We start from the raw sequence: 26652 nt of genomic DNA on the forward strand, positions 1-26652 counted from the left end.
TACACTTTTAAATAATCTATGGGTCAAAGAAGAAATCTTGAGAAAAATCAAAATAGTACATTGAAGTAAATAAAAATGAAAATACAACATCCAAAGTTTTAGGATGCAACTAAAACAATGCTGAGAAAGAAATTTATAGCACATGCAATACATGTATTAGCAAGAGGAAAGATTTTGAATCAATAATCTAAGCTCCATCTGAAGGTCCTAGAGAAGAAAGGCAAAGTAAACCCAGAACAAGCAATGAAAAGAAAATAATAAAAATAAGAGCAAAAATAAACAAAATTGAAAACAGAAAGTAGCATAGAAAAATCAATAAGCAAAGATCTGGTTCTTCAAAAAGATCAAAAAAGAAAATAACAAGCCTCTAGGAAGACTGATAAAGGAAAGAAAGAGAAGACAGAAATCACCAATCAGGAATGAAATAGATTATATGATTATAAGCCCTACAGACATCAAAGAGAAATAAAGGAATACTACAAAAAACTCTACATACACAAGTTTGACAACTTGGATGAAATAAATCATTTCTTCAAAAAAAGATAAACAACAACAAAAAAAAAGAAACTCTACTACTACTACAAACTTTATGACTCTACTAAAAAGACAAGCTAAGACTACGTATAAAGCAGTAAACTTAAGTAGTAAACCTAAGTAAACTTAGTCCTACATTGAATGTATCGAATGTAAAGGATCTAAATATACCAATTAAAAGGCAAAGATTGGCTCAGTGGATTTCAAAACATGACCCAAATATATGCTTTCTATAAAAAAACCTTTTCAAGGAGAGCCTGGGTGGCTCAGTTTGTTAAGCATCTGCCTTGGCTCAGGTCATGTTTATGAAAAGACTGGGAGACTTACTACTAAATATTTGTTCTATAATGTTGTAAGGCCCTTTCTCATGGGAAACTGGTTCTTTTTTCAATTAATGGACTTTGAGTGTAGGCTCTGAATGAGATCTGGAAAATGAGTAAGGGATTATGACTGCTCATCCGGTCTTAATGTCTTTTGATGATATATTAAACAATACCCTGCTGGCTGTGCATCTGCCTTTCTCCTATAATGTATGTTATATTGGTCGTTTTTTAATAGATCTTTGTAAAGCAGGTCCCCCTGGCTGCTGTGATGATCCGGTTGCCCATTACGTTAATGATGCTTCCTTGACTTTTGATAGTTAAATGCTGGTCACCTGGTCTCTGCTATTCCAGGATTCTAGCATTCTCATTACTGCCTAGGAAACTTAGATCTGTAATGGCATGCTGTCCTGTAACATCCGACCTACAAAGGACAGCCGTCACTGACCTTCTCAATGATGCCGATCCCCCTCTGCACAGGCACATTCACACACACATTCACCTACACACACAAAATGTATGTCTTATTATGTTTTTAAATAGTATCCTATGGACCCTCCCAACAAAAGTTATCAGAAGAAACTAGTAAGGAAGTAAAGAAATCAGGATAGGGTAGGGGAAGAAGCTAAATCAATATGTGATCCTAGCTCCTGATTCCATGGGGGAGCTCTGGACCATGTTTAGCAACACAAAGTTGTTTCAGATTGATCCATGAAAGCTGAGCTGAGTGGTGTTTGTTGTTTGTTTGTTTTATTCTTGTATCAATCAGCTCTGGCTGTAAAACTCCTCTGGGAAGAGTGCCATAACCTCCTATGTATCTTGGGGTAAGATGGCTCCTATTGGCCAAAGACAATTTTCCAGAGAAGGGTAAAGATGCAAGTCATTACCAGCCAACACTCCCGTAGCTTCAAAATGGGCGCATCAGTTCAGTAGTTCTAGGCAGGGCACTGTCTTTACTACAATTTAGAGAAGGGAAAAAAAAAATCTAAGAGGGCCACATTGGTAAGATAAAACTGCATAATGTCATGGAATTGTCCTTGGATATGAAAAATGGCTAGAGTTAGGTAGTAGCTGGAAATGAAAGCTAATACGTTAAACAAAGGGAGGGCTGATGATGGTCTAGAATAACTGGGAAGATCAGAACTCCAAAATCCAGATATGGCTCATTCAAATAATGTGTCTTCTTTTGTTATCTGCAATTTTAGTTTTCCTTTGAGTATGTCATATACATTCACAAACATTCAAAATTAAAAGTGTACAATGGGGTACGCAATAAAAACAATCACCTTCTCAAACTTATTCATCTGCCATCCAGTTTTTCTAAACAGTCAAGCTTATACCGCCTTTCAGAGGTAGTCTGCATGAACACGTAACTATTTTATGTCTCTTCATTTCCATAAGCATAAATATATGTGTGAGATTAGTTCATGTTAATACATAAAAGCTTCCTCATTTTTTTTCCTGCAGTTTTGTAGGATTTTTATATGATTGCATCATACTTGACTTAGCCAGTTCGCTACTGATGAACATTTAGGTTGTTTCCAGTCTTTCGTTCTTACACATAATAACAGTAACTGATTATCTATCTATCTATATATCTATTTTATGTATTCATGAATATAAGTAAAGGATGAATTCCAAGAGTTCAAGCCACTGAGTAAAATGCTGTATCCAGCAGCTTAGGTTGAATTACATCATAATAACACATTGATGTCACATTCACAGTAGCTTATAACAATAAAAGTTTCTCTCTCACTCGTGTTACATCTTCACTGCAGGATGCTTTGGCTCTTTTGTACATTATCCTCATTTTCGGACCTAGGCTGAAAAAACAACCTCTTTCCAAAGTACTTTATGTTTTTGGTAGAAGGGGAAAAGGACATGGTTAACCATATGGTGACTCTTAAAGCTGCTTAAAAATAATGCATGCCACTTCTACTTAGAGTCCACTGTGAAAGTCATGTGTCCAGGATGTCGAAGGATGTGGATGTATAATTCTCTCCATAGGGGGAGGAAGCAAATATTTAGAATACCAGCGTAGTTCACCAAAATGAGTAAGTATATTTATAAATTTGGTAGATGCCAAACTGTTCTAAAAGTATTACAAATTTAAACTCATAAAAAATATATGAGTGTTTTCCCTATTCTCTCACCAATACATTACTATACCAGATTCTTTGATCTTAGTAATCTGAAAGGTAAAATATATTTTGATGACCTTAATCTGAATTTCTCTTCTCATGAATAAAGTTTAGACTATATTCACATTCACTTCCATATTCATATTCAAATATGTCTTAGCGTAAAAATATCTGGGTGTCTTCTTTTATTAACAGTTGTTTCTTTTATTGGCACACTATGATCAGGTTATGATCATTAATTTTCTGTTATCAAGTCAGCTTGTGTGCCTATAAGGTATCAATTTGTCCTCACTTACTGATAGCTGACAGGATATGTTTCCGTTATTTTGTTTTTTTATAACAGGTTTGTTATATTTTTTTAAAATAAAATACAAATGCAGTATTTTTACATCTTTCTTTTGGATATCATAAGCCCAATATTCAAATCTATTTTGATACTTTTAAAATCTTTTAAAATCTTTTTTTCTTGAGGAACTGAAAAAGGAAGTTGTTTATTGAGGGGAAGAGGATGCAAGCAACATAAAAATCAAAAGCTTATCTGGCTTTCACTGACTTTTCTTTCTCTGCTTCTCAAATGGGGGCTGGATTTTATTTGTACATTTTCTGAAGGTCCCAATCTGCTTATGGAATACTTTATACAGGGGAAAGCTGTGGGACAGATTCCTTAAAAGACCCTTCTGGAAAACTCTCATTAGGCAGGGAGTGTTGCTCAATGTTGCCTACTTCCTTCCCTTCTGTTTCATCTGTATTACAAAATAGTCATTGCATGCGATGGTGAGCCTAGGAATTAGTGAAAAGAAGCTCTGGAAGTCCACTTTGCCATCTTGGCACTGGCCTAGGTCCTTCATTATTTTGTCCATGGCCAGAGGGTCTTTTTGATTTTCTAAAAATCCAGGAAACTCCTTTTCTATGAGTATTCTCAGGTCCTCCTTTGTTAAATAGCCTCTAACCCCAGCAAATTTGTGAAATGTGAACATCATGGTTTCCATGACATGCTCCATTTGAGAGGGCATTTTGGTGAGGTCTGTTGAAACCTTTGTCAGAGGTGAGGTGGGGATGCTTGGCTGACTAGGATGCATAGCCAGTCTAAAATATTTTTTCTTATTAAAAAATGATACATCTAAAAAGTATTCAGGCAAGGAAATAAAAATAGCTACCATGGGTGTCATTATTTATTTTGAATATTAATTCTGTCACCTTTCATGTTAGATCACCTGGAAATTCGATAAATAAGCTTTCTACAACTTTATTCATACCATCAAAAAAATTAATAGTGTCAGGCTGGTTTCCAGCTTCTCCTCCTGGCATCTCACTTGGTAATTATCAAGAAAATGGTTAGTGATTAAAATCCAAAACACAGGGATCCCTGGGTGGCGCAGCGGTTTAGCGCCTGCCTCTGGCCCAGGGCGCGATCCTGGAAACCCGGGATTGAATCCCACGTCAGGCTCCCGGTGCATGGAGCCTGCTTCTCCCTCTGCCTATGTCTCTGCCTCTCTCTCTCTCTCTCTCTGTGTGACTATCATGAATAATAAAAATTAAAAAAAAAATCCAACACACAGTTTCTACAAACTTTTAATTCTATGGTGGGGTGTCTTTTTCTTTGGAGTTGTGGGAAGTGGCTAAGAACTGCTGTCTGGGCTTGAAGTGGCCCTGAGGAGGTGGAGAAGATTTCATTATTTGGGCAGGCTCTAGGGCAGATTTTTCTCCAGAGACAAAAGAGTAAACCAAACAACAACCCACTGTATAAAGTCAAGGTCCTCAGACAGAAAAGATCATCTGTGAATCCAAAGTCTAGAACATTAAAGATGAGAATTAAGACTGAATGCAGAGAATTCTTGAGTTTAGAGCTCTGTCAAGAAAAGATTAAGCCAACTATTGTTGAGGGCAAGAAAATTTCAAATTGTGATCAGCTGCCTTAAATATTTAACTTTGACCTGGGAGGATGTGTCTGAGGCACAGAGGATGTCTGGACTGTTCTAAAAGTTCCATGTGTCAGAGTCATCTGACAGCCACCTGTGTCTTCTAGTCCTTAGTGCGATTTTCTGGAATGAGACACGAAAAAACTGCAAGTTTCTTGTTAATTCATGTCTAATAATACTCACTATTTTTTGTGAAGTTCAAGAAATCTCGGTAGCAGAAACTCCAAAAGTGATGTCCTGATGCCTGAATGTTAATGTCTGATATTTGAGTCTGAATAGAAGACTTTTATATATGGGAACCCGTGGAGTTAAGTCTAGAAACAGAGAGATGATTGAAGGACTCCTTCTGATCCCTGAAGCTAGTCATTTTTTGCCTGCCATCTTGATCTTTTTTCTTTTTCAATTGCTCAGTTGCAAATTCTGTGAATAAGTGGTTTGGGTTAAATGCAACCTAGCCATCCAATTTGTTTTCTGTCATGACCCATGACATTGAAAACTATTTTCTTTGTATTTATTTCTAAGCTACTTGTCTTGTAATTTTGACAAATGCCCTATGCCTGTCCTTGTAAGGAAAGAAGACCATGTGGCAGTTTTTCTAATGAGAGTCCCTATTTGTATCATCTTCACAGTTCAGAGGATTATGGCGACAGGTGATTGACAGAAGAGAAATAGAGTATATAAAATGTTTATTTCACAAAATATAACTGTTGATGAGGTCCTGAACTAGGCAATGAATAGGGATAGAAAAGAAAACATTTAGGACTTGAAGAAAAGAAAACCTGACAAGATTTGGGGATTGATTGGCTTTGAAGGATGGGGGAAAGATGCAGGGGAAGGGAGGAGTCAAACATGATTAAAGTATTGAGAAAGGTGAAAAAATGGAAATAATTGCTTATTTGTTTACTGAAACCAGTGAGAGTTTTGAAAGAGGGGCAAAATGTTTTGGTAAACATCCTGTCATAACATGGAAATCACGATACCTGAGCAAACTGGATTCTAAGTTTGCCATGCCAGTCTTATTGAAAATAGTGTGAGAAGAAATCCTACAGTAATTTCTAATAAAAATATTTATATTTGCTGTATGACTAAGCTGACAAGTAGAGGAAGTTGTTCACCAAATTTTCTCCATATGCTTTTAAACAAAGAACCACACCTTAACAGAGGGGTAGCAAAATATCGTCTGTTTACCAAACCTGGTCCACTTCCTGCTTTTGAACAGTTTGTAAGCTAAAACTGATTTTTGAATTTTTAAATGATTGAAAAAATTAAAAAGAAGAAAAATGTTTTGTGATGTAAAAATTATAGAAATCTTACATTTTAGTGTTTATAATTAAAGTTTTATTGAAACAGCCATGTGCATTTGTTTATGTCCTTTCCATACCTGCTTTTGTTTATAATGACAGAGTTTAGTATCTTTCACAGAGACCATATGGCCCACAAAGTCTAAAATATTTATTATCTAACTGTTTAAGAAATATTTGCCTACCTCTGCCTTAATATGAACTATATATCTAAAGATACGTTTGGAAAGAATGATAATGTAAATTGAAAGCATAACTAGAAAAAAACAGGAGTTCAATTTTAGCAGTATTTTTGCTTCATCCATTTACTCAGTAAATATTTGTGGAAAGCCTACTGTCTGTCAGTCACTATCCAAGATGTTACAGACACAGAAATTTGTTAAAACAAACTTAAACATTAGTCCACTTCTTATAGTGAAGTACTCTGAAAATTAGTCCTCCTTTGTTTATTCCTGGCAAGAAAATGGACTGAGTTAGAGAAGAGGCTTTTTTCTAAGACTCACTAATTTTTGCCAGTACTGGGACACCTGCGTGGCTCAGTGGTTGAGCATCTGCTTTTGGCTCAGGTTGTGATCCCAGGGTCCCAGGACCTAGTCCTGCAGCAAGTTTTCCACAGGGAGCCTGCTCCTCCCTCTGCCTGTGTCTCTGTCTTTCTCTGTGTGTCTCTTATGAATTTAAAAGAAAAAAAAAAGATCTTGTCTTTGTTAGAGTCTTGGAAAACAAGAGGGAGGATATGTAGTGAATCTAACCTCTCCCAAATGTATATATGGTTTTGAATTTATATTCACTAACAACAGGTAGAAGTTTTAAAGAACCTATTGTGTTCCTAGTACTTTTCTAGTATTTATTTCATTTTTATGTCTAATTCTTTAAATAATTCATGGAATAGGTATTATCTTCATTTTATATATGTGAAAACTGAGATTGGGAGTAAATCAACACATTCAAAAGTATGCACTGTGAATATAATTGACATGTTCTAATATTGAATATCATCTCTTGCATTCTTTTATTAAAAGTATTCAATCCGGGATCCCTGGGTGGCGCAGCGGTTTGGCGCCTGCCTTTGGCCCAGGGCGCGATCCTGGAGACCCGGGATCGAATCCCACATCAGGCTCCCGGTGCAGGGAGCCTGCTTCTCCCTCTGCCTATGTCTCTGCCTCTCTCTCTCTTTCTCTCTCTCTCTGTGACTATCATAAATAAATAAAAATTTAAAAAAAAAGATTTAAAAATATTCAATCCAACTTGTACCTATAGATACTGTAGATTTTGTTGGAAATAAGGAAGCATATTACATCACACAAACTTCTTTTAAGTTTTTATTTAAATCCAATTAGCATACAGTGTAATATTAGTTTCAATATTACAATAGATGTGCAATATAGTGATTCAACAATTTGGTACATCCCATCCTCATCACAGGTACAATCCTTAATCCCCATCACCTATTTAACCCATTACCCCACCCACCTCCCCTCTGGTAACCAACAGCTTGTTCTCTATAGTTAAGAATTTATTTCTTCATTTGTCTCTATCTCGCTCTCTCTTTTCCCTTTGCTTGTTTGTTTCTTAAATTCCACATCTGAATGTAATCATATGGCATTTTTCTTTCCCTGACTGACTTATTTAGCTAATCATTAAACTCTCTAGCTCTATCCATGTCATTGCAAATGACAAGATTTCATTCTTTTTTAGGGCTGAGCAATATTCTTTTGTATATATATATATACCACCTCTTCTTTATCCATTCATCAATCACTGGATACTTGGGCTATTTCCATAATTTGGCTATTATAGATAATGCTGCTGTGAACATTGGGGTGCATATATCCCTTTGAATTAATATTCTTGTATTCTTTGGGTAAATAGCTCATAGTATAATTGCTGGATCATAGGGGAGTTCTATTTTTAACTCCTTGAGGAACCTCCATATTGTTTTCCAGAGTGACTACACCAGTTTTCATTCCTACCAGCAGTGCAAGAAGGTTCCCCTTTTCCACATTCTCACCAACACTTGTTTCTTGTATTGTTGATTCTAGCCATTGTGACAGGTGTGAGAACATCACACAAACTTCTTAAAAATTTCTTTTAATTATTTCTCTCTTCCTGAAAGATGCTCACAAGTTCTCACTTAAAACATTTTTTTTTGCCAATGTATAGAAAGCCACTGATGGGTGTGTTTATTAATTTTTATTATAGAATATCTTCTATATCAATTATAGAACATCTTATATACAACATAGATACAACATAGATACAACATCTTATATAAAACATAGATATGTTTTATATCAATTATAGATCTTATATATTAACTATAGATACAGAAATATTACAATGGACTAGTTATATTCTCTTTCATTGTTTTATTGAAAATATTAAATCCAACCTATATCTAGAGATACTGTAGATTTCAGATAATATTGTTTTGAAAACCCTGGGAAAATTATTTCTGAGACCCAATTTCCTCATTTGTAAAATGGAGGTGATAGCTATGCTTCTGAATAGCTGTAAAAATTAGAAATAAGTAAACACTGTTTTAAAAAAAAATTTAAAAGATTCGTTAAAGATTTTTTTAATTATTGGAGAGAGCAAGAGAGAGAGAGAGAGAGGATGAGCTGGGTGAGGAACAGAAGAAGAAGCAGACTCCCCACTGAGCAGGGACTCTACTGTGGGGCTTGATCTCAGAACTCTGATATCGTGAGCTGAGCTGAAGGCAAACAACTGACTGAGCCACCCAGGCACCCTATAAATATCATTCTTAATTAATTATGTTAATTAATTTTATACTCTGTTCTATGGAAACTGAGGGTTCAGCAGTGGTAATTTTAAAAGTTTCACAAATATTATAGATATAAAATCATATAGTTCTATAGTCCTATTGAAATAAAAATGTAATGCTCAAACTTCCAGTTAAATAGGACACTTTCTTTGTCCATATATATTTACTTCTGTTACTTTCTAAAGTAGAAAATAACAGTAAAGAGATTTTAAAACATAAACTCAAAAATATGAAAAGTATAAAACAAAAAAGATTAGGAATACTTTTGGGAATATAGAATATACAAGAATAAGTAGTCATTGACTTAAGTCCCACATATGCAAATCCTAATGAAGCAGTAGGGAAAGCCAAGGAACAATCTAATTGTACATCAGTATCCCTAAATCCCCAAGAAATAACTACAGCAAAAATATCTGAAAGTGAGGGTAAAGTTGGGGCTAAAACCTCAGCAGAAGACTAGAGGCTTATCCTCCGGTGAGAGTAAAATGGAAAGCCCCTGATGTTTGAGTAAGCAGAGTAGTAGGAAGAGTACTAAACCCCAAACAGAGGCAATTTAGGCATTCTATCTATTTATATGGATATAAATACAACATTGAAACTGACTGTATCTTTTCCCATTCAGTTTCCAGGAGGCTGTGGCCAGACTTGTAACCTGTAACTTTAGGCAAACCTATTCTTCAGATGATCTGACTAGAACTGAAGAAAAGATACCATCATTGGGCAATTCCCATCAAAAGTTTCCAACCAAATCACCACAGTGAAGCCTAAATTCAACACACTTGTAGCTTTTAAGTAACTTTTCATATTTCTTCTAATACATGAATAGACAACAGAGAATCAGTAGACACCACATTCATGCCCAAACATGAACGATAAGACCCAAACATATGAATATACAAACAAGAGGAAAGCACAAAGAGGAAATAGATTATGTAAGGAGAGGAAAAATGCAAATATACACATACTAATAATCCCAGAAAAGTAAAAAGAGATGTTGCATTCGTGAAGCAAGAATAGAAGAAAATTACTTTAAAAAATACTTTAAAAAAAGAGCAAAAAAGAAAATCTCAGTGTAATAGTTGGAAGATAAAGAAATCTCCCAGAAAGTAGAATAAAGTGGCAAAAGATTAATTTAATGGGAAAAAAGTTAGAAAATTAAGGAACTAGCCAGATAAAACTCCCCAAAAACCAAAAAACATTTGAATGATGAGTTCAATGAAGAAAGAACAGTCCAGGAAATCATGAAATAAACAATGAAGAAGATTTCTCTGAGCTAATATTCATGAATTCCAAGTTTGGAAGTGTCAAGTGCCTTGAGTGGATATAAAGAACCTATTCCAGAGCACTTCAGAGTAAAAATTCAAAACTACAGGTTAAAAAAAAAATTCTAAAGCTTCCAGAAAGATAAAACAGGCTATATACAGAGGATCAAAAAACAGGATGGGTTTTGACTACTCAAGAGCACTGCTGGAAGCTGAAAGATGATGAAGACATAACTAGAGCTCTGAAGTAAAAAGAGTTTGACTCTATATTTTATACCTAGACAAATTGACAAATCAAGGGTAATGATAGATATTTTGAACATTCAAGAGCTTCAAATATCCCTCCCCCCTGCATTCTTTTTCGGAAACTTCTAAAGAAATGCCGTACTAAAATGAGGGATTAACCAAGAAAAAGGAAGACATGGGATCCAGAAACTGGAATTTTCTTTCCTTTAAGAAAAAGGCAAAAAATAACTCCAGAAAGAGAATGATGGAATATATCAAGAATGTACCAAGCCACTGGACAGCAAGAGTGAGAATGGAACAGCTTAGAAAGTTCCCAGCAAGATTATCTCTAAGAAAATTAAAATGATACAATCCCTGATGTAACTGGGAGAGTTTGGGCATTTTTCAAGGATTATTACACAGAACATAAAGCCAGCAACAAAGCATTAGCTACAGACAAAACAAAAAGTTGCTTAATGAAGGAAAAGTCATCATTTATATGTAGCTTTTCTGTGAATAGTGCTTGCATAGCCATAATAATGTATCCTGAATCATTTTAATCAAAATTATGACATAATTTTATACAGAAGATAGAAGAGCTGATAAGTATGTATGTTTATTTTGGGGGCCTAGTGAGTGAAAGATAGCTAAGTGCTCATCGTCCACTGTAAGGAGTCAGTAGATACTACCCATCTAAAATGGAAAGAGCAAGAAATAGCAATATTGTTATTTTACTAATACCAGTGGAAGAGAACTATCAAAAGTGACAGCTAAAAAGCTAAAGGAGTTGGAGAATTTTGCCCCTAAGAAAATAGATATGGGAGGAAGGGTTGAGGCATTGCTAGTTTCCTTAAGAATTTTATAGCCCCTTGACTTTTTCACATGGGTGCAAAAATAACTTTGGCAATCAAAAATCAAATAAAAGGAAATGTTTACACTGAAATCTATTCATTTTTAACAATTAGGAACAGAGTCATTGATTTAGGCAGCCAAGGTAATTTATTTTTATAGAAATCCCATAATGCAGCCTCTCTTAACATCTGTCCTTATTATAGAACTTGTTATAGCTTATATAATTAAAAGATTATAGCTTTTATAATACATAAATAAAAATATTATAATATTTTACAATCTTGCACAATACAAAAATATTACACTGTTATAGAAAACACTTATTATCATATTATTAGATTATTATTTTAAATTCAGAACTGCAAATGTCCATTTGCTTAAAATTGTATGAGCACCACCCAGGCATAAATGAGTTTTTCTCCTTAAGTGACAAAAATTAAGCTAATATAAAATTAAGGAAAATTCTGAATGTAGAGAGTAACAAAGGTATGTCACTGTCATTCGCATCTGCAATTATAGGTGTTTATATTATTGAAATAATCTTATAGAACTACAAAAAGCTGGAACTCATTTGGAAATGTGGACATTGAGGCCCCAAAGGAAAAATGGCCTGCCCATAACCTCACAGCTCGGGAAAATACAGGAAAGAGAAACCTGCTGATTCCCTCTCAGCGGTGCTAATATATAATGATTGAACTACACGGGACCAGAAATCACAAGAACCCCCCTGATAGCTCATTTCTAAGACTAGTGCAATTTGAATGGAAGTACAAAAGCTTGTTTTCTGTCATCCTGAGTCGGACACAATGAACCACAAATGAAGATCTGAGAAATGAATTTGGGAGAGGGCATCATAAACAAGATAAAGTAAAATCAGGCCCAGACTGAGAAAAAAGTGACTTACTACTTCCAGTCTGATTCTTTCTGCCCATCAGAAGGATTTCAGTGCTAACTTCTCCTTCTGAAGATTAAAATCAGCAATAAGAGAACTATTTTTGTTTTGTTTTGAGGGTTGTGTTTGCTTTGTTTTCTTTTTTTTTTCTTTTTTCTTTTTCCAGGGCACATGTGATAACATAGGATACTTTGTACAATAAGAAATAGTACATGGTAACTGCATCTGTTAGTCATACTTCTAGCAAAATATCCTTGGTATCACTGAGGTGTTTTTGACTGTAAACAGTATAAACTGATGTTGGCTAATCTAAGCAAAAGAGAGTTTCCTGGAAAGATACCAAGGATGGATACATAGTGGAGGTGGGGAGGCTATAGAATTAGACTTTGGTCTAGTTCTTGGTGAGTGGAAGAGCCAAGAAAGCTTCAGATGACTCTGGAACCAACCATCAGCCGCAGGTGGTCATGGGAATAGGCTGGAACCCACTCTCTCTTTGCATCACTTGCTGAAGATTCAGACTTGATCTCAATTCAGTTCAATTGGTTGAGCTACCGTCGCTTGCTGTCCTCTTGCCTGCCTGAAGTGGCGACTGGAAGGGACGAGCAAGTTCAGCTTCTTTGGTAGAGGACCAGCAGGCTGACTTCTCTGCCACTAGACTACACACTGGGGAAAAAGCCAGCAGGAAATGAGGGCACTGTTAGAAATGCCAAAAAGTAGCAACACCTATTATATCCTTCTTGTTAAACATGCCAGAACCATCGAATTTACTCAATGGATACCAAGAGGATTCATACTTGCTAAAAGGCAACTTGTTCAGAGTTGTCTTTTTGGCAAACTGATAGTGAAAATTTATTTTCAAGGTAACATAGGTTTTGACAAGACCTAGTTGCTTTTTTTTCATATGTTGGATTTCATTTATAACAGAGGTAAAACTTCCGGCTTGGATCAAGTGTAGTGTTTCTATGTAGAACACCCAAAAGGAAAATAGGGCATTTACCCAGTGGCCCACGTGGTGACACTGAAGTGTATGGCTCTATGTATATGTGTGTTGGAGGGATAGATGGGACCAGCATGGCTTGGAAATTCTTTATGTATATTGACATCAAAGTAATACACTTGACCTCTATTAAAAGGCTGTCATTTTTTGTTGGTCTCTTAAATTCATTCATCTTTTATTTCATTATTTTAAAAAATTCACTGATCTTTTATAGTGTTTGCTTTATTGTTTCTCATTTCATGATAAAATAACTGGAGTAAGCCATCTCCTTAATCAGAAAACAAAAATGATGATTAGTAGAATTTAATGAGTTGCAATTTTTAGGGAACACCAGGAAGTATATACTAGAGAAGGTAAAGGAAGGGGAAGCATTGGGGAAAACAGGCAAGGCTTTTGCTTCAACTTTTCTACACCAATAACTTGTACAACATTATCTTTTAATAGTTCTGTAATGTTTTCCTGTACTCTAAATTCCAGCAACTTACTGAAACAACAAATCATCTCTCCTACAAACTACGTGTCAGAAAGCTCAGTGAAGTGTTTAGCGATAATAAAGCAAGTAAGGAAAAAAAGAAACCGATAATGAGGTGAGAAGAAAAAATTTTCAAATGAGATTTAAAATCAAGAGAGGAAAATGTGAACTAGATCTTCAAATAAACAAGGAGCAATGGAAGTCATTTCAGGAAACTTGCAGATAAAGGTTTTATATATTTTATAGAAGTGAGTAAAGTGCCAGCGAGTCTCAAGTTTGGTAAACATTGTTTGAAGTCAAATTTTATAGTGGGATGAGAAAATATAATCCCGTAGTCACTTATCGCTCATTTCTCAGTACTGCAAATGAAGGTGGCTGACTTCCTCTCCGTTGCATGCAACATCAGCACATCCTGAGGTCTCTTGCAAAGCTGCAGATGCCTCAGATTGATTTTAACTGGCCTTTGGTATGATGAGAGTTTGGTGAAGCAAAGGGCTTTTTTAAAATGCAAAGCAGTGTAATCCTATGCTAGCTAGACCATAAATAACTTTAGAACATATATTTAATAAAGAAGAAAGCATCTAATTATAAGTAAAACAAGACATTCCCCAAATGTATGTGACAAATTCTGAGATTAATTGACTTTTAGTGTTCGCGGTAATAGGACAGAATGTAACTCAGGTGAACTCAAGTGAAAAGACTATAATAAAACATAACTACCATTAGCTGTTCCTAAGTTTGTAATCTAGTGTTTATGTTCAACCAAAATATATATTCACATGATTTAATGAGTCAAACATTTCCATAAGAATGATGAAATAGGAGTCAGTCACCTGCCCTCCCTGATTCCTGCATTTCCTAGGCTCCAGAGGTCACTTGTCTATGTTTATTTACTTCCAGATTCTCAACATTGTTATACTAGTGTTTTAAAAAAATTTTTTTGGAACATCAATTTATTTATATTCCATTATGGGAAATGTGGACTTAGCGTGTTTTTTTGTTTTGTTTTTTTTTACTCTCTAACCTTTCCTAATGCACAAATTTCTGCATACTTGACAGTTATACCATTACTTTAGTTAAATAGATATTCAGGATTCACATTATTATATTTTTGTAAAGATTAACTGGGCTGTATTTTACATTAGGATTCTTTTTCCTTTCGTGAACAACTTTCTGTGTAGCTTGTTGCTATTAAGGGTACTGGTTTTGCATTGACTTGTTTTCTCTCCCTGAATTATTGCAAAGTTATTAGAATTGTATCAAGTTCTTCTTGGACAAAAGCCTTCAGAGGCTTCTGATCTGCTCCAACTAGATTGGTTGTGCTCTATACTTTGGAAATGTCATGATTTAACTTCAAGTTCAATCTGGGGCGGGGAGGGAAGGATTCCAGTCCATAATAGTTGGGGAGAGGCAACTGTTCAGCTGTATTAGGTGGGAATACGTGGGTCTCACTATTTCTTAAGCTTGTTCTACAAATCTTCTATGTTTTAATTCCATGTTCACCATGACCTTCAGAGTCAGCAAGTGATATCAGTTCCTGAATCTATTAGAGGTTTCATGTAAATCATGTTGCATATTTTTATTCCTCACTGTCAACTTAGAATTAGGCCCTTTCAGAGATACTCAATTAGAACTTTTCTTTCATCTTTCTCAGTCCCCAAATTTTGTTGCTACCACTGGAATGATATAAAAATATTTAATAATTGCTGTGTTATGGGGGCCGGTGAATCAAAAGGAATGCCTGACTGATCAGAATGGATTCCAGCCACATGCCATGTAGGTCCTCAGCAACTGAACGCTAGTGCTCTGCTTTCCCCTTTTGGTTTTACTCTTTATGGATATACGCCAATTAAAATAAAATTCTCTTACCTGTCATTTTATTATGGTTTCTAGAGGAAGGACAATTTATATATATATATATATATATATATATATATATATATATATATATATATACATATTTTTTTTTTTTGAAAAACAGAAGCAGCTTTTACTATAGTTACATCCAACAAAACTTCACAAGGAACAATCCTTACTGCACAGTCAGAGCCCTGGGCAGAGTGGAGGTAACAATGAGGACTGGATGGGGCTCCCTCAGCTCCCTCCTGACTTTCCAGGAGCTACAAACCGCTGAACCACGGTGCCCTATTTCCCTTCTCTCTCATCATCCCCAGGAACCTCATCAGCAAGGGGGCTGTGGCTCCAAAATAAATAACTTTAAATACAAACACTAAGGTAGACAGTGGGGAGCTTCAGGCTACTTCAGCAGTTCCAGGAAAGGAGACCTGTCACCTGGCCTGGCAGGGAATGACATCCCTCCCTCCTACTCAGGGCAAAGGCTCAGCAGCTCTGTCGCTTTCCAGTTGTTTTTTAAAACAAAAACTTAGAAAATGCCCAGGGCAGTGCAGATCTGTGGGTGCCCTGGAGGAGAGTCACCGGTGTAATCTGGGGAGGAACAGAGCTGTGCCAACTCCTGCCAGATATCATACTACATCAGTGTAAGCGTACTGGGTAGGCTGGAGATAGGCTTTAAAATATAAAGCCTATATTATAAAAGCCTATAGATATAAAGATACACTTTATATATATATATATACACACACATATATTGTATATATACATATATATGTTGTATATATACACATATAAATTGTGTATACAATTTATACAAAATTAAATTGTGTATACAATTGCGTATATACAATATACATATTGTATATATGTGTATATATACATATATAAATTGTATATATATATGCTTAATCTCTTGTATTTTGCCAAATTTCTAAATTAAGTATGACAGATTAATTCTGCTTATTCCTGACTAAACATGACTCTTGAGATGTTTAAACACTGTCAGTAGACCAACCTAATTGGATAGGTTTCAGGAAAGAGTTTTAGAAAGGATAAATTAAACATAAGCTCCAGGTGTTACAGTCATTTTGGCTAATCCTCTATGAAATATAAGATTTCTAGATATCTTTTACTGACATATTTTCAATATCCTATCAATGCATGAATTACTTTTGAAAATAATTTCTACCTTCTCTGGTGATCTTGCCTGAGATCCAATATAATACTGATTATTTTCTCACTGATTTCATATATATTTCTATTACTTAATTACTTTTCAATGTGGCACATATTGTTACTTTCCTACCCAGTATTATTCCTAATTCTTTCTTGCTAAGATAATTTGGATTTGGTATGTGAAATATTTGCTTTATAAGGGTCACTTGTAGCTAGATATGGCCGTGTGGTACAGTTGTAGCCAATGAGATATAACTAGCAGTCTGCTGGAATTTCTGTAGATATTCAATGCCTTGGGAATAGATGGGTGAATGAATAAATAAGCATCTCCAACAAATGGTCAGATTCTGCTGAAAAATCCTAAGTTAGAGGCTTACACTTTTAACTCTTGTTAAATGGCTTGTTATTTCTTTAGAATTGAAGGTTCTGAATTTTATAGCTCTACCTCCACCATTTTATATATTTGTGATTAAATCCCTAAGTCAGGGGTTCACAAACCACACTCAGGGCTTATTTTTATAAGTAAAATTTATTGGAACATAGCCACACCTAGTTATTTATGTCTACTGTTGCTTTTACACAATGACAGTTAAATATTGTAATTGAGACCACATGGTTCAAAAAAAAAATCTAAAATACTTATATCTGATCCTTAACAGAGTCTGTAGACTTCTGTTTCTAAATCACCCAGCCCCTCTGAGATTCCTTTTCTTTGCCTTTAAACATTGTAATTTCTGAGCATTTTTACTGGAAGCTATTAAAAAAGTGTTGGGTAACATTACCAGCACTTTTGTCTATTCACATTATAGCTATTCAAATATTTGAAGACCACAAAGCACAATTTCCCTGAGTTATCTCTTCTTTAGGCTAAATCATAGCTGTTCATCTGGTTGTTTCTTATATGACAAAGTGTACTCTATTTTGTAAAGTATTTTATTTCATTTTTCCATGTAACCTCTAAATCATAGAATCCAGAAAAGAATACAATCCACAGTATGATGTGACAGGCACAGAGAACAAATTCTGAAATGGTTAACTTTCTTGTAAAATGAATTCTGATGAGCTTATTTGAAGGTTATGTTTATTGCCTAACTACTATACCTCAATATTCACTTTGCAGGAAGTAAAACTCTTAGATCTTTTTGACTGCCCTATTCATCATTTAAATTGACTTATAGCCCTATTTATTTCTGCCAAAACACAGCTCACTGATTTTAACCTATGTTTTAAATCTAGTGAACTAATTTTAAATATTGACTTTGCCATTCACTGTTGTAACTATTCCTCTAAACACTGAAGCTTAAAAAAATTAATACAAATGAGTGATAACCTATTGAAAAAGATCTTGCCATAGGGCATAGTTTTGTCATGACTATAACTAGATTAATTTAAGTGTATGTAACAATGCTATATAGTTAACGTATGTTAAGCACATGTAAGTCATGGAAGTTTGTGAGTGTGTATATATATCAGATTTGCTGATTTTTTTTTACTATGTATCAGTTCCACATTAAATCTTTTTATGCATTACCATCTTATATCTTCATGAAAATGAGGATACTCTTAATATCTCAGTTTACACATGAAGAATCTAAGACCCAAAAAAACTAAAATTCAGTCTTACTCTGTAATTGGAACTCTTCCACCAAGATGAATTGCTTCTTCCTAAAGAAATGTTAAAAAAATATTATTTTCAAAGGAAAATCTTTTATAATTTCAAGAGAAAGAGTTAAGGACACAAAGAGGTACAGTCATAAATTGTGGGTATTTGACTTGACTTCAGCTTTTAAAGCATTTCTTCACATATGTTGGGACTCAGTGAAGTCTTGGATACTTGGGAGCAGCACCATACTTGAATAGTGAAGGTTTAGCACAAACTACATAATTCTCTGGGAATTCTTATGGGTTAGCTGTAAGTATTGATCATCTCCTGTATTATTTGTATTGTTTTAAGGCCCCTTTTTCCCCCTACAGTTTTTTGCTCTCGTAGTTGTGCTGACAATGACTGCATCTTTGGCCTGGCATCTTGTCCTTGCCCACACTGTAACCTCCCTCTGGGATATGTGTTCCAGGCCCCCTGAAGGTTAATATAGGCTGACTAGAATGTAGGAAGTCTTGCTCTGATCCTCCCTAAAGTGGTGCACAGAAAGCTCCACTTTAGGTAGCTAGTACCCATGACTGGGACACAGGTGGTGCCATTTTAGGTAACTAGTAGAAATGACTACACCGGTGGCATCACCTAGATAACTACCCTGTGACCTCACTCCCCCCTGCCCTTCATTTATAAAAGCTATGGCTTGAGGACTGGATGGGGAAAATAGGTGAGTAGTGTCTGGATTGCTTCTCTGTCTAATTCCCCCCTTTGGTAAGTTACCTTGATCAGACTGTGTGAACTGTCTGGAGTGGCTTGCATTTTTTGGTCTTAAAGTGACTTCTCAGTCTGAAAGACACATTTCTGACTCTCCTCCATCTTCTAACAACTCTTCTTGTTTTGTATCTTGAAAGTCCAATTTCATAAACTTTGAGAATTATATCTAAGCATATAATTAGTTAGTGAGCATGATGTTAAGTGTAAGGTATTTGTACTCCAAAAAAGCTAAAGAAACACAGGAGACAGCTACAGATTAAAGTAAATGAGGGAGGAAAACTGCTTAACCACTCCAGTCATTTTATGCAATTTACTGGCATTTAGTGTTTTAGTATAGTAGGAAAGAAAAAGTATTTTCTCTCTGCCTATCTTAGGTTTATTGGCTGGGGCTCTGTAAATTAGATTAACAAATGAAAAACAAGTTGATTAACATGTGCATTGCTCATACACACGGGAACACTCAAAGATGAGTAACTCAAGTGGTGGTTAGAATGGGTTCATGAAGTATCTTCACAAAAGAACAACACATTTTTGAGAAGTGATAGGACAAGGGAAAAGTTTGAGCTCCTAGTGACAGACAAATTGAAGGAAGGCAAACATGTAGGAATGTAATTGCAGATTAGGGCTAGTTTTAATAAGGTTTGTTGTGGGTATTTCTCTGGTGCTCTCTCTGAGCTGATAAGGGTCCAGGGTTGGATCCCTCTATTAACATCTATTTTTCCTGTAAGAGAGGGCATAGAGGACATCTATGTCCTGTTTTTAAACAACTAGGGGAAGGGCAGAGAACTTCTTGTCTTCTGTTCAGAGTAATTCTTATGTCAAAAAGACATGTTTTGGGCTTGTATATTCTGTTACCTTTCATTATACATGGATGTGAGGTCCAGGTCTTAGGAAAGCATAACAACATTTTCTTCTGACTTTAATATTATTTTCTTTATAAACTTCTAAAATGTTGTGTGTAAAGGGGCTGGTCACATAAAATACTCAGAATATACAGAAACTAGTAGAGAAGGGTAACTTGATTTTAAGAGCTTTTAGAGAAGAATGCCTACCAGAAATAAGTGACTTTGGGTTCTTTTACTTGCTTCCAGGGTATTTAAGTTAGTGGTTCTCACAAAGGCCTCTAGAGAAAAAGAGGAGGTATGATGGTGTCACTGGAGAGACCTCTTTCTTGACTGTCACAGTGTTTGGGGAAAGAGACTGGCAGCTAATATGGAGTCAAATGTTAGGCCAATGAATAAGAACAGTCCTGTCTACAACTGTCTGCAACTCTTCCATCTAACTTTATTTCCTTTAGCCTAATGCCTTTGGGAAACCATATCTTAAGCAGCAGATTTAGCTTTAAAGCTATAATCCTACACTTTGTGAAAGTAAAAAAGCCAATAATAATTTGTTTTCATGAGATTCATTTCCTTTTCTATCATCATGATTGAAGCAGTGGGGGAAATTGCCTGAACTCTAAAATGAGAGCTAAGAACTCTAGCTCTTACTCTTAATTATCCAGTAATATACGGTATGAACTTGAGCTAGTTACTTTGTGTGTAAAAATGAGGATGATGCTAATGTCACTAGAAAAACAACTGAATTCATTAACAATGAGGACCTATATTTGAAAATGTACTGTCATGTTTCACCAGATAAATTTCTATTTAAATAATTTATGTACTACCCAGTAGTACCAATGCTCAACAACCACTAAGATTGCATAACAATGAATAAGCCCAGTTATGTATCAAACATCATGGACTCTTCCACCTTGTAAGAATTTTTCTGACTTAGAAGTATGGAAGTTATGCTTATCGAGCAAGACCATAAATTAAGAATAAATGATGTAATTGTCTGATATGTGTCCTCATTTTTAGCCTGAAGGAGGAATAAGCTTTTAAGCTTTTCTATAACAATGATGTTTTTCATTGGGTTAATGATCTACAGACATGTTTGGCAATAAAAACAAAACCAATTGATTTCAAAACAACTCAAGCTTCAATTAACAGGATACTGGCTCCCCTGAGGCTTTGTCAAGGTCTCCATTTTATTAAAGCATTCCAGGACTATCAAAATTCAGGGAGCAAATGGTCAACTTGAGATAAATGTGTATATTTGATAGCAATCGATTGTGACTCAGATGCCCACCATCCTATAAGTCAGGGTCTTGGGTTCTTGTTCCAAATTTATCTCTACTTAGTTTTGTGAATTGGAGCAAGTATTTTAACTTTATTGGGTCTCAGTTTCCACAAATGTATAATTAAAAGTCAAAAGTCAAAAAAGCATTGAATGAGTAATATAATAATAAATATATTGATAACATATATCAAGCTCTAAGTATCTGTAGGCACTAGGCTAAGTGGTCTTGTTGCATTATCTCATTTAATTCTCTCAACTGTATGAGATGGGAAGTAGTATTCTGACGTTTTACTGCAGTAAATGGCAGAGCAATCTCAGCCAGTGTCCTTAGTCACTACTCTAATCACTTCAGAATGTAACTACTAGCCCTGTACTGTATAAATTTAGTCAAATATATGCTCATGCTTTAAGAGTAAAAAGATTTCTACAAACGCAAGTTATTATTTAAGGCACAAAGGCAGTAGTCTGTGAAATGGAGACTGCTAGTTCAAAAAGATTAATGCATTTGATGTAACCAAGTAAGTTGCTAGGTAAAGTTCATGAATTGTTAGTTATTCAATGGTAGAGATATGAGGTAGGAAGAAATGAATAGGACAACTAGAGAAATGCCATTAAGTGAACAGAATGGTCTTTCCTTCAGCTTCAGAAGCAACAGGGCTTTCTGAGAATTAGAGTGCAACGTGACTTGCATTTTCTTTGGGTACCTACAAGTATTTCATCCTATGTGTGATCAAAATTTCTATTAGCATTCTCACCACATCTGTAAATATAGCCCTGCTGGTATTCCACACTCCTACAGATATCATGAAGAGCACTCCAGACCAGAAGGCCAAGAATGAAAGAAGGTAGACCTAAGGTCCAGAAGGTTGTCATAGTACAACTAGTCATCGTCCGCAAAACATTCCCATAGGGTACCAATTCCTAAACCCAAGGTATCTTTCTTTGAAGTCCAATTTAACTATAAAGTACACAAATTTCTAACTAGTAACTAAAAACTTGGTATATGATATTTCTTATGTCAACTCTCTGGCCCTCCAATTTTTGTGAACTGAAAATATACCTGAAGGATCAAATTCCCCAAGTTCATTATAGGATTGTATAGGATTGTCTTTCATGGCTGAGCAGTCTGTATGTGCCATCAGATGTGGAAAGTTTCATGATCTTCTTTGTTTGAGAACTCCATGGACCATTTAAGCTCCATCTCCTACCATACTCAGAGCCATACGCTTGCGAGGCAGTGTCAAACAAAATCCCAGCTCCATTTATCTGAAGCTCTGTATATAGCACCACCGCCTTAGACCTCAGGCTCAAACCACAGAACAGTAATTCTTTATCTTTCTAAAGTCATAGATACTTTTTAAAACCTATTTGGAAATCCTGAACCATACCCCCTCTCCCAAAATGCACACAAATGTATATACACACGATATGTATATAGTGTGTGTATACACTTTCATTTCATGCTGTGTGGGGACTCACTGAAGCTAATCCAAAGACCTAAATCAAGAAAAACGTGTCTTAGAAGCTCTTAGGTCTTCCCATTCCTAATGTTCTGCTGAGAACCTAGAGACATTATGGACATAAATAATATTCCCTGGAAAATAGAAATAAAATGTTTCTAATATTTTCCACTCTTCAAATATAATCGATTCTCATTATTCATAGTTTTTATGTTGTATAAAGTCACCTTGAACACTGAATAAGCAAATATTGAAAGAAACACAGGATTAGGTTCCTGTGAGCCTCTGGTCACAGTATTTTCACCAACCAGTCATTACATAACCTTGTTTCATGTCTATTTCTGTTTAAAGATAACTTATTTAAGATATATTGTTTATTCATTAACATTGAGATTGAATTCAGTCAACAGTACTCTAACTCCTGCCTGAACAAAGCCTATATATCTATCACTGTTTTATCTATAAGGTACATCTCAGCTTTCTTATACTGAAGAATATACTGAAGAATACTACATAGAACCTCTGCACCACAAAACATGGCCATTTTCAGCAGTGAAATGACTAACAAAAATGGGGGAAATGAGAAAAGTGGGTACCAAATAGGTCATGAAGAGGACACTTTAGAGTATGAGAGTTGAAATCAGAAGGCAGACCATTGCCATATCACCTCAGCTGGGAACCTAAGCGGCAGGCTACTTAAATTTTTCACAGCTCTACACCTGAATGCAAAGGACTGTGACAGTGCCATGAATATATATTCTGAGGTTACAAACAAGTTGTAGCAAACTACAGGAATTCACAAATACAGAATCCACAGTTAATGAGGATTGACTGTACATTTCCCCACCAGCTTCTTACTATTCTTTTCCTATGGGCCTCTAAACATCCTACCTCCTAATGTTAACATCCGTAATTTCCAACTTTTGAACCTTCCAGTGCACTCTTTTCACACATTCTGAGCTAGTATTTAACCAATAGTCATGCAATAGGCCCCCAAATTTGGCCCAATTGACCCCTATGTTAATGAACCCCGTAACCTAGAGAATGCCAGTCCTGTTCCCTTCAATTGCTTATACTTGGCACCACCAAGCATGATAGTGTATAAATGAGACTGAATTTTTCCAGGACTAAAGCCCATACTTTTATATTTTTACAGAAAAGTTTAAATATCACCTATATAGAAATATTTTAAAGGACTGTGAAAAACTATGAAAGTCTAAGTGGAAAGCTAGTATATAAGACAGAGGCAGACTACATTGTTCAGTTTTACGTGTGTCCCCTCCTTTATTGATAGTGCATTTTTCTACTTAATACTGTTAACAGTATCATGATTGCATGTAAAGAATCTGGGTTTTTCAAAAGAGAAGTAAAATGTATTTTCTTACAGTTTCTATAGTGATATGATTGTGACAATCATAGTCCCCAGTGCGTAAATCTCAGTAAGTAGAAGGAAGCTTTAAAATATAGTTACATTTGCTTGTTTTCCTTTTTCAAAGTAACATCTTATTCTTCCATTCAAATATAGGAAAATCTATGGTCCTAAAAGAAGCCAGTGTTCCTTTGTTTCTTTTGAGCTGCCAGAAAAATTTTGTAATAGGCCCTTGTAGTAGAATAGACTCTTGCAGTAGATCTTTATACTAAAATATCATAGATCACAAAGGATTTGAGCCTTAGCAGAGATGAAAACTCACCATTGTGGCATGTATAGTGACAGTGTGGCAAGATACAACTCAGAATTCCAGGCCACACATTAACAGACAACCTATAGATGCTGATGCTGGCTCTGCTTTTGGCTTCATACCCTGCAAAGTAGAAGGGTAAACCAGAACCTATAGTTATCAAGGAGAAAACCTCATGGCCTTCTTGATGAGCTTTGCAGTAAGATAAAATACTTAGTGCTATGCCAATGAATATAATGATTAGAATATATTCTAGTTTTCTAAGCAAACAAGGTAAGAAACATTTAAATTTATACTGATTTTTTTTTTTTTCTTGGTGGCTACATGCTTGGTTTTGATTTCATGATCACTGATTCTTTTCAGGGTCAATTAACAAGTTTTGAGTAATATGAGCTCCACCTGGGGACGCCTGGGTGGCTCCAGGAGTTCCAGGATGGATTCCATGTGAGGCCTGGAGCCTGCTCCTCCCTCTGCCTGTGTCTCTGCCTCTCTCTGTGTGTCTCTCATGAATAAATAAATATAATCTTTTTTAAAAATACGTAAAAATATGAGCTCTACCTTGTGCAAGAGTTAGTGAGAGATGAAGTCATTTACAAAGACTTCAAAGTATTTGCAGTGTAGAGCTGTGATGTCCAATACAGTACCCTGTACCCATAGATGACTATTTAAGTTTAAATCTAATGAGATTAAAAATTCACCTCCTCTGTTGAACTAATTGCATGTCAGGTGCTCATTAAGCAAATGTCACTAGTTGCTACCATATTGGACTGTGCAGATTTCCAGCATCACAGATATTTCTCATGGACTGTGCTGATCTAGGGTAATGCTCATTCACAACAAGTTAAAAGGAAATGATAAATTTAGAATTTGGTTAGGACATAGTAAATAATCCCTAAAATCAACAATATTGCTCTCAGTTAGTGGAATGTGTGGAAAAAAAGGACATGACTTTAAGTCAAACTAGACCTTCCATCTTCCCTTTCTCCCTTCCTTCCTTATGCTCCAAAGAGTTCTCTGGATCCTTTACATGGATGTGTGGGGAAGAGAGAGGGGAGTTTGGAGTCTCTCTATTAGGACAGAATAAAGCTCAATGGGAACTGATTCTAAACACTTTGTTACTCCTAAGAGGTGTTTGGATTCACCTACCTGCACAGACTCTCTGACTGATCCCTCTCTGTTTACCTGACCTAGTGAAATTGGCCTTTTTGATTTTTGAAATGATTTTACACAAAGAGATCCTATCCTTTTCAATTGCTAATTATTCTCTTTCTTGGTTTACAACTTATTTTCTCATACCAGCCTTCAATTTGTATCTGTGCCACACTTCAGGCCTCCCCAGGTATATTAAGCTATTAATTATGCACATAATTAATGTTCAGAAAAATATTTTACCATAGCACCAAGCAGAGTACTCAACACATGGTAGTTCAAAAAGTACTAAATACTCTTACAAAGTGGAATGATAACTGACCGGCCTCAAAGTGTGATTAAAACATCCAACATTACAGGTCTGTTGAAAATACAAAGTGCAATCCAATTTCTTACTATTAAAAGGTAATGGTCTCTCCAGATCAATTTTAAATTATCATGGTGAATTTTGTGCTATAATTTCTGACCGTACAAAACTATCTTTAAAAAAAATGGCATGTAAGAAATATTCATTTTCTGCTTGATAATTATCCTGTCTTTCTTCACAACTACTTTCTTCAGACTCCTCCCCAATTTGTATCATTGACAGGCATTAAGTCTCCTTGTGTGTATGGTAATTGCTCAACTCTGTGGCTTAACAAAAGCTTCAAAGTTATGCCAAATTATATGTATTTTAAATTAAATGCTTGTATTTGTTACTGTTTTGTCTTAATATCTGGGAACTTTTATCATCGTTAAATTTGCCTTGAGTATCTTTAATAATATTAATCTCAGTAACAATTCTTTTATATTTTTTTCCACAAGTCAGACAATAGTATTCATTCACTAAGTATAACTGCCCATTCATTTGGTACAGACATCCTCCAGATTCAGGGATTCAGTTATTCACAGTTCTAGACATTTGCTGTGCCAAGAACTGTCAAATATACAACTTTGTTTTACTGCTTGCTCCTGCTCTGGCAGCTACTACCATCTGTAGTTTATTTTGCCTTCCTGTTAAAAGTAAATGTATAAAGCATTTAAAGGTATTAAAGACAGATAAGCATCCAAAGGAGTCTTTCAGGAAATAAGAGAAAAATTTCAAAATAGATGTACTTTCATACAATGTTGGTGGGAATGGAACTTGCTTTTCTTCCAAGAGCGTT

General features: G+C 35.4%; 1 protein-coding gene and 1 pseudogene across 3 annotated transcripts in view; one reads left to right on the forward strand and one right to left on the reverse strand.

The window, feature by feature from the left end:
- Positions 1-2595: 2595 nt before the first annotated feature.
- Positions 2596-26652, forward strand: part of CBLB (Cbl proto-oncogene B) — a 409409-nt gene continuing 385352 nt past the window's right edge. For all 3 annotated transcript variants that reach the window (XM_072812047.1, XM_072812046.1, XM_072812048.1), the window contains exon 1: positions 2596-2908. The gene's annotated coding sequence lies outside the window, so the exon portion shown is untranslated. The remainder of the gene's footprint in view (positions 2909-26652) is intronic.
- Positions 3715-4008, reverse strand: LOC140624971 (protein S100-A10 pseudogene; annotated as a pseudogene).

Source organism: Canis lupus, chromosome 35 (assembly GCF_048164855.1).
Source record: "Canis lupus baileyi chromosome 35, mCanLup2.hap1, whole genome shotgun sequence".
NCBI lineage: Eukaryota > Metazoa > Chordata > Mammalia > Carnivora > Canidae > Canis > Canis lupus.